Source organism: Pteropus medius, unplaced genomic scaffold, assembly GCF_902729225.1.
Source record: "Pteropus medius unplaced genomic scaffold, Ma_sr-lr_union100, whole genome shotgun sequence".
NCBI lineage: Eukaryota > Metazoa > Chordata > Mammalia > Chiroptera > Pteropodidae > Pteropus > Pteropus medius.
In genome coordinates this window covers 11,510,026-11,518,911 of record NW_024352786.1, presented here as the reverse complement: position 1 = coordinate 11,518,911, position 8,886 = coordinate 11,510,026, and positions in this window count along the sequence as shown.

Here is an 8,886-nt window from a genome sequence, read left to right as displayed (position 1 = left end):
TACTGTAGAGGTGTCTAAGAATTCCTGGACAGGCATACACTTTAATGAGAGACAAACATATAAATGGGCCAACTCCAATACAGGCATTAAAATAAAGACATATACAGTGTGATGTGACAGAAAGAAAGTGAAGGGCATTTTAGAGAAGTCTTCTAGAGGTGTTGATAATTGATTAGAATTGATTGGAAGTGAGAGGAGGTAAAGAATTATAGGATAGACTTCAGGTTACAGATTTATGTACCTGCAATATATATATATATGTATATATATATGAGATGTAACGACTTTATGTTAATAGATGTTAGATTGCATTTTGAAAATTAGAAGCTTGAGATATCTTTGAGACATATAGACCTGACTTACAAACAGTAAATAAATAAGGTAGAAATGGAGGTTGAAAGAGAGGCTGAAGATAGGCATTGGGAATCATTAGCATAGTGATGGAATTTTTAATCAGGTGAGTAAATTAAATCAATCAAGAAAGGGTGAAGAAAAAGTACAATGGACTAATTTACAACTCCCTGGAAGATCTAATGTTTAAGGGGGAAGTATAAGAGTCAAAGCCCACAAAGGTGAATACAAAGTACTGAGAGAAAAAAATCACACAAAATCGTGCCATGTGAACGAGGAGCAGAGTTTACAAGTGGACTGTTAAATAGCATTAGAGAGTTTCAGTAAGACAAACACTGAAGAAGCTATTTTAGAACAACAGCTTTAAGAGAATAGTTAGAAACAGAAGTTGCGTTAATATATTTGAGGAAGGGAGATGAATAGTAAAACTATCGATAACTGGGTAATTTTTACAATACTTGGCTGAGAGAGAAGTCGAAAAAAAAAAAATAACAGGAACCTAAAAGAAAAATGTAGAGTCTATAAAAAGACAATTTAGGTAAGAAACCCAAATGACTCACATACATAACAAATTCATTGAATGGGTTGACCTTAATGGGGCACAGATAAGAAATAGCTTCATTTTTATTCAACTCCTCTGTTCAGTTAGGCTCTGCCAATTCTCTCACATCTACCCTTTGATGATCTCTACGACTCCTAGAGCTTCCCTTTACTTTTATTTATGTGATTAGTCCCTTTCTGGTGATTACTATTTATCTTCAGATGTTATAAAGTCTTGTCTGGACCTATGTCAAAATTTAATCTCACAGCGAATACAGTTACTTCCTTTACTCTGGGCTCACACCAGAGCCGTGGCTTAGTATCCTTCCCAGGTGAAGGTATGGGGCCATGATCTATTCTTTAATCTCTTTGTGTTCTTTCGATTGTCTTCCCTTCCCTACCCTGCAGCTCCTGTTTCCTGCACAGATGTAAGATGGGTGTAGTAAGGAGAAAAAGGGCAAAAGCATTTCATTATGTGGCATTAGTAGTAGTTCCTTCTTGGATATCAATTATTTTTGTCAATGGGAAATACAATTTCTTGTGCAATATATCTTGTGGACTAATGCAGATAAGCCTCTAAAGTTTAGCAGTTTAGCTAAATCTCTCCTTTTTATAGGCATATCAGACTTCACCAAAGAGCTCTTTTGCAGACCGTTCACAAGCATGAGGTGCCATTAGCAGCAGCCATGCAAGATAGGATCACAAGTGGTCAGCTTCATGAAAATGCATTCTCCACATCAGGGATCTATCTATGCTTTAATGAGTCCTCCAAGAATATAAATAAGAAAAGGGAGCCTAGGAACAGCAACATGTAAATGCTGGCAGTAGAGCCATCACTGAAGTTTGAATTCATGTAGTGGCAGTCATATAAGACTTTTACCTGGTTACACTAATCCCTTATCTTCTCACTCCAGCTATGAAAGAGCTAGTATGGGCATGGATGGAGATGGTGGGAGGGAAGGAGTAATGAAGATCAGTGGTGTTTCTCTTACCTGCAGCATGTCCTTAGAGTCTAAGATCAGCTCTCGAACTCATTTGGGGGGCTTTGAATTGGTTGCAACACTGATGTCTTTAATTGAACGAAAATGAAAGTTTTAATACTTGAAAAGGCACCTAAATTATCAAATGGACTAATAACAAAATGTGACTAATGAGCTAAATACAGGATTAGAATGTCCAACCAACTAAAATCAGAGATCTCACTGAATATCAGCTTTACTAATAATTTCAAGGATGTAGGCGAGCAAGAGGTTCAGTGAAGCAAAAAGAAGTCTGGGAAACTGAGGCAGTTCCCCAGGTCCCCACCTTTCCATGTCAGATATAAGTTTCTGGCACAGAAGAGATGTGTCCCTAACGAGGTTTGTAGGGTGCATCATACAGTGGCAAGCCTCTCAATTATGACACATCTTCATTTTATATCAGAGACCACCTCACCTAAATAGAATTCTCCAGGGTATCATTGTTGCAGAGAGCCTAGGTACCCTTTAGTTAAGACATCCTATTAGGCAGAGACATTCTATTAAGTGTATTTTAATAAGTCATTTTTGTCTCAAGAGATAACATTTTCTTTTTTTCTATTTACATGAGTGTTCAGTTGTCAGAAAATTAGTCTGGTTAACTTGTCTTATGTATTTTGTTTTTCCTCTGGAGGTGCTCTCTCTAAGAGAAGATAATATTTAGATAAGCTACTTTTAACATTAGCTTCTCAATCATCATCTTCCTGTGATGTCATTAAAGGTAAAGAAATATTCTATAGGCCATGTTTGAAGGCAGAAGTCAATATAATAAAAAGAGAATCAAAAGATAATAAAACCTAGTTTTCAAGGAAAGACTATTTAAACTGAGATTCCATTTCACACCAAGAAGAATGGCAAAAAAAAAAAAAAAAAGTTATATAATACCAAGTATTGGATAGGATGTAAGAAAATAGGAAAAACTGTGCATTGCTGTAAATAAAATATGACCTAGAAATCCTACTTTGGAATATACATTCCAGAGAATATCTTTCACTAATTCATGAAAGGATAGGTGGGAAAATGTTCAATGTAACATCATTCTGGTATGAGGGAGTAGGAGCCAAACTAGACGCCCATCTCTGAACAACTGGATAAAGAAAACATGGAAAATATCATTATAGAACTCTATACCAAAGTCAGAAGCAAAAAGCTAGATGTAATTAGCAACACAGCTACATATTAACATCATGCCATTGAATAAATAACAAGGTCAGAATAGCATATATCATTCATCTATATTTAAACATGCAATACACACATTAAATAACAATGCATATTTTACAAGGGTACATATTTTTTCAAATGCATATGTGTATATTTGAGTATATATCAATGGGGAGCAGAGTATATGTGTACATAAAAGGAATACAATTAACATTAAATATTAAAATAAGAGCACCAATCTACTGATGGTGATAATGTGCTTTACACTAATGAAAATGACTCAAAGACTTAATTCAATCTTTTATACTTGTGGTATAAAAATAAATTAAGATAAGGAGGAAGAGAAACAGAACAACAGGATAGTCTATACTAGTGTAGATGGCTAATTTAATGAAAGTTTTATTTCTGTGAAATGTAGAGTTAATTGTTGCTGTTTTGCTTTGCTTTTCTAAGGATGGGAGATATAATTACATATTTACAATGCAGGAAATGGACTTTAGTAGTAGAATTCACAACTTACAAAAGAGTGTCTCAGAGAGTTAAAGTAACTTTTTCTAAGATAAAAAGCAACAGCGAACAAGCCAAAATGGGAAACCCAAAATTCCGACTCCAATTTCAGTGTTTTCTCTAGTGCATTTATAAATTGTGTGCACATAAGTGTAAATTCATCCAATCTATTAGATACATAGAATCATCTCATGTTTAGTTTTGATCTGCTTATAAAGTATCAGTTACTACATTTATTTGACTTATTATACAAATCAAATGTTTACTTAAAATGCTTTTAAATTCTATGTTAACTACTGTCATGACTACACAGTGACAACCCTGGAAAACAATAGATGTATATTGAAAAGTTACATTGGATTTAAGGCTAAAAATCTCTGGTAAAATTTTACATTTGAGCCATTGTTTCAAATTATTCTTTATGATATATATTGACTTATATTCAATTATGATACAAGTATTTTTCATTTTTATAGTGAACTCACTGTATACATTAGAAAACTTAGAAGTTATAGAACCAGTTTCAATTATTATATGTGCTTTAATTTCCTCTACAATACTTAGTAACATAAATGTTATGTATTAATTCCATATGGACTTATTCTTAGTAGTATTTACTTTTTTAAAATAAAGCACATAGTTTGGTATTCTACAATATAAGTCAGCCTATCTCCAGTATCTAAATTTTCAGATATTAAAATTTGCTTTTTAAATGAAGACTGTAATAGTAAATATTTATAATTTTTCCATAACTACACTATATTAATCCCTAAAACTTCACATGCAACCTGTAGTAATTTTTCATAAATATGCAATAACAGTAATAGAGAATTCAGCTATAACCTCACATATCTATAGTGATATAAATTCTAAATTATAAAAATTATAAAAATCCTTTCTTATAATAAAAATGAATGGTTAATCTTCATGCAGTCATAGTCCAACTTTCTTTATGAATATAAAGATAAGGCTATCATTGCTCCTTAAGAAAACCTACAAGTGGAGGGGAAAAACTGGCATAGATGATAGAGACTCTGTTCATCCCTCTTGTGACTAAATCAGTTATGACATAAACAAGCAGCAAACAGCAAAAAAAGTCACCTGGGATCTAGATAAGCAGAAGCGCTACAACTAGGGAGAGAAATAAGAAATCACCTAGCAATAGTAGAGGGCAGGAGAGAGTGAAGATGTGAGGCTGCCAGTCTGGAGAGGCAGAGTCGGGACAGAGGCTGTGGCAGCTGTAGCCACCGGCTGCAGATGCCTCTTAAAGGAGCTGTGTCCATGAGTGGACCTTCATGGTGACAGACCTGCTCACTCTGAGCACCAGCACGAGGTCGGCTGCTTGGGGGCACCAGTGACATACAGGGGGACACTAAGTTGTCAGGGTGAGAGCTGGAGGTAGACTCTCTCCCAGACAGAAGTGCAGGTGGTATTCACTGTTCCTCTGTTGAGCCCTCCCCACTCCCAGTGTGAAGACTCAGCACTGCCATAGCTGAGATGTCATTGAACTGGATAACTGAGGTTGCTCTGCCCAGAGGATTCCCTGAAACTCCGCCTACCCCAACTCACAGCCCCACCCAAGACACATCCAGTTGTGTCCTTGGTGAGTCAGGTGCTCCTTGCTGAGCAGTGCTGATACTCACGCTAGTGGCGGTAGGAGCTGACTTCGGTTTCTGGTATGGCGTCTTGAGGCAACTATAAGTACAGCATCTATAGATTGCTTGCTGAACCTTAACAGGTGGCCCCGGAGGGGTAGAAGTTGGGGCTAAACTTTTCCTGCAGCTGAATCCCTCTCAGGACTGTGCCACTGGACACCTACTACATAAAGCCACACTGATAAGACTGGGAGACTTAAGTGCTTTGTTTAGTACATAGAAACAAACACAGAAAGGCAACTAAAGTGGAAAGACAAAGAAGCAGAAACCATATGAAAGAACAGAACAGAGATCCAGAATAATGGAGTCAAGCAATCTAAAAGATGCAGAGTTCAAAACACTGGTTATAAAAATGTTCAATGAACTTAGGGGAAGTGTAGATGAATTCTGTAAGAACTTTAACAAAGAGATAAAAAGCATAAAATGGAAGTGGAAATTATAAAAGAGAATCAGTCAGAAATGAAGAACATATTATCTGAGATGAAGAGTATATTAGATGGAATAAACAGAGTGGATAAAGAAGAGGATCGAACCACCAATATAAAGAATGGGGAAGCCAAGGTGACTCAATCAGAACAGCAAGTAAAAAGAAGCCAAGACTATAATAATAATTTAAGGAGAGAGCCAATGGGACACAATTAAATGTAAAAATATCCATATCATAGGTGTACCTAAAGGAAAACAAGAAGTTGAAGAACTATTTGAAGAAAAAATGATGGAAAACTTCCCTAACCTGGTGAAGGAAATAGACATAAAACCCCAGGAGAGTCCCAAAAAAGATGAACTCAAAGAGGCTCACACCAAGACACATTATAATTAAAATGCCAAAGGTTAAATACAAAGAAAAAAATTTTAAAGCAGCAGAACAGCAGAACCTACAAGAGAACACCCATAGGACTGGCAGCTGATTTCTTGAAAGAAATCCTACATATGCTGCCTACGAGATACTCGTTTCAGATTAAAACACACAGAGACTGAAAGGAAGGAGATGGAAAAAGATATTGCCTTGATGAACCTAGAGGGTATTGCACTGAATGAAAAAAGTCAGGTAGAGAAAGACAAATATTGCATGATTTCACATACACGTAGAATCTAAAGAACAAATAAACAGCAACAACAAAAATGGAAATAAGCTCATAGATACAGAGAATGTTTTGAAGGCTACTAGATGGGAGGGGTTGAGGAAGACAGCAAAAAATGGCAAAGGGTTTAAGAAGTACAAATGGATAGACAGAATAAACATGGAGATATAAAGTATAGCATAAGGAAAATAGTTAACGATATTATAATAAATATGTAAGAGAGAAGAGTGGTATTAGATTTAGTGGGGCGATCACTTCATGAGTTATATAGATTCGCTATGCTGTACAACTGAAACTAATATATTATTGTATGCCAACTATAATGAAGAAAACTCATTGAATTATATAATGTAAATACAAGCAACTAATTGTTTATTATATGTCAATAAAGCAAGAAAGAAAAAAAATAAAAGTGAGGCTTAAAGATGCTATAGAACTAGGCCAACTTTGAAGCTTGATGACTTTAGAGTTCCAGGCACCTATTACATTGTTCCATGGTGACGTAACCTTTTAGTCAATTATCTTAGGTACTTTCAAATCATTTCCATTTGTTACTTAGCATCATAAATTAAAAGAGTTGATACACTTTACAGATGAGAGCCGTGACAAAGAGAAAGAAATACAGAAAGCAGAAGTTTAAATGACATCCTAATCATTGGAAGGGCTTGGAAGACACTCCTCACCCAGGTTGCTGCCTAGTCCATGTCTCCAATACACGCATCACTCTTTAAAGAACCTTACTGCACAAAGTTGGTTATGATGATGAAATCTCTGGCATAGGGGGAATTTTCTTGATTTTTTTTTAAACCTTAAAAATTATTCCTCTTAGAAACAGAGCAGAGTGGTGGTTATACCAGGTGGCAAGAGTGGGGGAAATTGGGAGATATTAGTTAAAGGTTACAAACTTCAGTTATAATATTTAATTCTGGGGAACTAATGTACAGCATGGTGATTATAGCTAATAATGCAATATCATGTACTCGAATTGTCACTAAAAGAAATCTTAAGTTCTTACCACAAAAAAGAAATAGTGACTACATGACAGCATGGAGGTGTTAAGTAACACTATAGTGATAATCTTTTTACAATATATAAATATATCAAATAAACAACATTGAAAACCTTAAACACAGACAATGTTATAAGTCAATTATATCTCAATGAAGCTGCAAAAAATTATTTCTCTTAAAAAAATGAAACTTACAAGTGATTTTGTTGATAAAATCCAAATGTTTTAATAAATTTCCTTTTCTCAGTAGGATAAACACTACAATGTATTGTTCCTTCTTTTCTTCCATCTTCTCTGGCTTTAGAATTTTTTTTGTCTGCTTAAAGAATAATCAGAAGCAATGGCACAGAAAATAAGGAAAACAGCATTGGTCAGAGAAGATAATTATTTAAAGAAAAATAGCACCACATAAGGTTACTTTATCACTGACTGGGTAAGAAAGTTGACTTGTACTAAAAAAAAAAAAAAAAAAAAAAGGTAGGGGAAGCAAAAAAGGTTTAATAAATGGATGCAATCAACTACAGATAAATGACCACAATGATCTGACTTGTTCACTTATATGCTTCTAAGAAACATTGAATCTCAATGAGTTTTTCTTTGCTTTTGGTCAAAGCTTCATATAATTTATGCTTTCCTCAAACACAACTAGTAAAGGGAACAAGAATATGAATTAATCATTTAACAAATTTTCCATGAACACACACACACACACACACTCGCACTCAGACAAACACATAAACTCTTTTCTTTCTTTTCCCTTTCCTACAGGTATCTCATCATTGTCTTGTTTTCCACAATCTTTGGGTTTTTTTTACATTTCTCCTATTTTGACAATGAGTAAATGGAATGATCAGAAGCCATGAAATAAAAAGAATTGAACATTATTCTTCTTAGTTATAATGATATCTTGGGCAAATCTCTTCCTCTATGAAATATAATCTTCTTTAAATTAAAGACTAATTAAAGATAATGTTTGTGAAAGCAGTTTGGAAGCAAAATGCTATGGTATTAAGAGTCTGAGAAACCTAGTTTTGAATCTTTCTACATGTATGATGCCCTGGGCAAGTCATCTTTTGTTGGGGAGTCTGAATTGTCTTGTCTATAGTGATTACAATGCTTTCATTATTTGTTGTGCAAAGTAAATGTTTTAAGCTTGGAATAGTGCCCAGCATAAAATATGGTCAATAATTATAACTTTCTTTTCACCTACTTATTTCAATGACACATATATTTGTCATCACAATTTAACAGTTTTAATTCTCAATATTAAAACACTACTGAGTTTAATAGTTACATTTAAAAGTTATACATGTTTGTTGCTAGGTTTCAGCATTAAACCATAGGATTTAAAGGAATATTTAAGCATAACAGAAGATTTAAAAAATCCAGTCATGAGTTTTATTTCTTATTATATTTCTTTTCATTTTAAAATTAAAAAAAATAGTCAAATCTCCAAAAAGTCATGAAATAAACTTAAATGCATATTGTTAAGTGAAAGAAATCAGTCTAAAAAAGCCACATACTGTATAATTCAAACTATATGATGTCCTGGAAAAGAAAAA